The sequence below is a fragment of the Silurus meridionalis genome, chromosome 1 (assembly GCF_014805685.1).
Source record: "Silurus meridionalis isolate SWU-2019-XX chromosome 1, ASM1480568v1, whole genome shotgun sequence".
Taxonomy (NCBI): domain Eukaryota; kingdom Metazoa; phylum Chordata; class Actinopteri; order Siluriformes; family Siluridae; genus Silurus; species Silurus meridionalis.
The window spans coordinates 11,039,589-11,044,333 of NC_060884.1; positions in this window are offsets into that span (position 1 = coordinate 11,039,589).

Consider the following 4,745-nt stretch of genomic DNA (forward strand, 5'->3'; position numbering starts at 1 on the left):
GTCCTCGGGCTACCATGGATATTCTTTCCCTATCATCGGCTATGGGTTTCTCTGAACTATATTGACTTTTACCAGTATTCTCTCATTCACTCTTCCATACATTCACGGGTTCCACCTATGTTTGCCCCAGCGTAACACCTGCCTAGGGCCTTCATATAAAAGCAATGAAACACTGTAGTAGTAAACATTGTATTTTATATTTTTTTCTTTTGTGTTTATTTTTTTGGAGACAGAGACTTAATTATGGAGGTCAGGCTATTCAATTTCCCTGCAATTCACACCCTTGATTCTCAAACCAAAGTTTTTGCAGTCTTTTTTTTTTGCCAATTTATTCTTGCATTGGCATGATAGGAGCATGTTTTAAGCCAAAATATGTACACTGTCTCAATTGAATTAAATCTATTTTAATATATTTTTTTCTTTTGACAGGATTCTCATTCTCAGTGTGAAATATGCACCAGTCCCTCTTTTTTTAAACATATATAAACAGGAATATTTTTCTTTCACACCAATTATTGTGCATTTATATTAGATTTTGATTTGATTTATTTAGTGCATACTACCAAGAAATGTAATTATATAAGTATTAAGTATATATATATATATATATATATATATATATATATATATATATATATATATATATATATATATACACACAGTGAGGAAAATAAGTATTTGAACACCCTGCTATTTTGCAAGTTCTTCCACTTAGAAATCATGGAGGGGTCTGAAATTGTCATCGTAGGTGCATGTACACTGTGAGAGACATAATCTAAAAAAAAAAATCCAGAAATCACAATATATGATTTTTAAACAATTTATTTGTATGATACAACTGCAAATAAGTATTTTGAAACCTGTCTATCAGCTAGAAGTTTGACCCTCAAAGACCTGTTAGTCTGCCTTTAAAATGTCCACCTCCACTACATTTATTACCCTAAATTAGATGCACCTGTTTGAGGTCCTTCGCTGCATAAAGACACCTGTCCACCCCATACAATCAGTAAGAATCCAACTACTAACATGGCCAAGACCAAAGAGCTGTCCAAAGACACTAGAGACAAAATTGTACACCTCCACAAGGCTGGAAAGGGCTACGGGGAAGTTGCCAAGCAGCTTGGTGAAAAAAGGTCCACTGTTGGAGCAATCATTAGAAAATGGAGGAAGCTAAACATGACTGTCAATCTCCCTCGGACTGGGGCTCCATGCAAGATCTCACCTCGTGGGGTCTCAATGATCCTACGGAAGGTGAGAAATCAGCCCAGAACTACACGGCCCAGAACTACAGCTGGTCAATGACCTGAAAAGAGCTGGGACCACCGTTTCCAAGGTTACTGTTGGTAATACACTAAGACGTCATGGTTTGAAATCATGCATGGCACGGAAGGTTCCTCTGCTTAAACCAGCACATGTCCAGGGACGTCTAAAGTTTGCCAATGACCATTTAGATGATCCAGAGGAGGGAGAAAGTCATGTGGTCAGATGAGACCAAAATTGAACTTTTGGGTCATAATTCCACTAAACGTGTTTGGAGGAAGAAGAATCCTTCCCTCAGTTATAACATTGAAGATGGGTCGAGGCTGGGTCTTCCAACATGACAATGACTCGAAGCACACAGCCTGGATAACCAAGGAGTGGCTCTGTAAGAAGCATATCAAGGTTCTGGCGTGGCCTAGCCAATCTCCAGACCTAAACCCAATAGAGAATCTTTGGAGGGAGCTCAAACTCCATGTTTCTCAGTGACAGGTCAGAAACCTGACTGATCTAGAGAAGATCTGTGTGGAGGAGTGGGCCAAAGTCCCTCCTGCAGTGTGTGCAAACCTGGTGAAAAACTACAGGAAACGTTTGACCTCTGTAATTGCAAACAAAGGCTACTGTACCAAATATTCACATTGACGTTCTCAGGTGTTCAAATACTTATTTGCAGCTGTATCATACAAATAAATAGTTAAAAAATCATACATTGGGATACTACAATGACAATTTCAGACCCCTCCATGATTTCTAAGTGGGAGAACTTGCAAAATAGCAGGATGTTCAAATTCCTCACTGTATGTGTGTGTGTGTGTGTGTATATATATATATATATATATATATATATATATATATATATATATATATATATATATATATATACACACACACACACACACACACACACACACACACATTTGTTCAAAAGCTACGGTGGATATGATGCCTGTCTGAATCGGACACCAGTCCATCAAGGAGCTCCATGCATGTGCTTTACATTCACACACTCACATATTATGTAATTTCAGTACTCATTCAAGTAACCTTCAGTCACCCATGTTTTTGGGGAGTGGGTGTAAAAAAAATAATTTAATATACAAACAAACAAATAATGAATTAACAAATAAACATGGGAAAAACCATTCTAAATCCCATGCCTTAGGTAACAATATTATTGCAAGGTATTATTGTGCAGAAGCATAAGAAAAAAAATTATACTAAAAATATTGTAAGTATATATAACATATAGCTATACATATATGTTTGTTTTATAGTATAACTTTAGGTTATTTATATTTAGCTAATTATTTAAGTTTTAAATCTATTTCCCTTTAGCTGTAAATGTGTTGCACAGGCTGCACTGCCTAACAGAATATAGTCTACATCTCAGTTGGCACCTCGACTGTCTGACACCAAACAGGTGAGAAAAAGCATTAATTACAAATTACAAAATTTGTAGGACCAAGCCTTGGAGGTTGCCACACTCTGGGTCGAATGCGCTCTGACCCTGAATGGAGCGGGAAGACCAGAGGACCCGTGAGAGGATGCAATAGCATCAATAATCCATTTGCTGAGGGTCTGCTTATGAGCCGGAAGGCCTCTTCTCGGAGGGCCGTAGCAGATGAACAATTGTTCTGACTTCCTCCTGATCTAACACACAACCTGCTTGATGATCAGCATTTTGAACCGGAGCCTCATCAAACAGCGGTTCAGCTGACGTAGATCTACGATTGGACGCAACCCACCATCCTTTTTGGAGACTTTGAAGTACCGGCTGTAGAACCCAGACTCTCTGATGGAGGGTCCACTTCAATGGCCTCCTTCCTCAGAAGAGTGACTACTTCCTGTTCCATGACCAAAGCCTGCTTGCTTCCCACCAGAGTTGGACAGAGCCCCGTTGAACCGGGTCGGACGAGACCCGAACTGAATCGTATAACACCCCCATGGTGTGCAGACATCCAGAGGCCTGACCTGCTCCGCTCCCAAACAAGCCACACAAAGGCTGTGTGCAACCCCCCCAACCTCCGTGTGCAGGGAGAGACACACGGCCGAAAATTGTTTGCTTGGTTTGCTTCTATGCCTCCATTTTTTGACAGACAGACAAAACATCATTAAATTTACACAGAGCGCTTCATCAACAAGCAGAAGCGGGCACTGGCTTCACTCCATGTGTGTTTTATACTTCCTGGTCATGATGTCACCCTGCCGGTGACAGCCTGCCTCCAATTTTGACTGATTACACACATTATTCAAAGCATGGACAATGCAGCCTCGTTCCCAAAGCGTTCCGCAGTTTGATTGCCTGTTATTTTGTCTGTCAAATTCAGTTAAAAATTACACCAAAATCGAATTATGCTTTTAAGCAAATGTTTTTAACTCACCGTAACAAAGTTCAACAACACTCTTACACACTAAGTGATTGGCCCAGCTTCTATATTGTAAGACAGGTTACCCTCTGCCAAGGGTCTTCTTGTTACCTCCACCCCTAGTCCTATTTCTACCCTTCTCAAACGCCACCAAGCATACACACAGTTAGGAGTAGCTGCATCACTGACTCCAGCACTGCATGAACATTTATAATGGGAAAGCCTGCTGTGGTTTATTGTCCTCTGTTGTTTTGCCCTACTCTGATGACTCCTGCATGTTTCTGCATATGTGATATTTAGCTCAACAGATTGCTTGTCCACTTTAAATTACACACACACACACACACACACACACACACACACACACACACACATATATATATATATATATATATATATATATATATATATATATATATATATATATATATATATATATATATTAAAACCAGCATTGGTTATACCTTAATAATTAAGTGTCCTGAATACCAACCAATAACAGAAATAGAAAGATTGTGGCAAGCTCAATTTCATTATCTTAGAAAGAAACAGCCAGAGAAAATGACTGAGAGAGGTCTATATTTTATGTGTCAGGAATCTAAATTACATTACAGCACAGAAAAAAAGCCAACTATCAGACACTATTGTGTAAAGATGTTCATTTCTTGTAGTTAATACAGAAATCTTGGAACTAGGTGTTAATTAACTTCCAGGTACTTCAGAAATGCATTTGACAAATAAATAATTGATCAACATTTGAACTATAAATGGTTTTTAACTGCACATTAATTTCTAAGAGCATGGAAAAATGAGTTTGACAAATAAAATAGATTCTGTGTAAGTATGTCACGCTACAGAATTATGTCACCCTTCATGAATTTGAAGAAATTCACATGTAACATGTGACTTTCATGTAACATGACTTTCATGTAACATGTAACATGAGTGAACCCAAGATGGCAGCGCGAGCACATCGCGAGGCTCAGGGTCTCTCCAGAATCTGCAATTTTGCGGTATTTCTGTTGCTCATATCGGGTCTGTTCGTGCAGAACAGCTGTGCCTATACATCGTACACCCGACGTGAGCTTTTGGATATTGGTTTACGACTTCCTGACAGTTTTA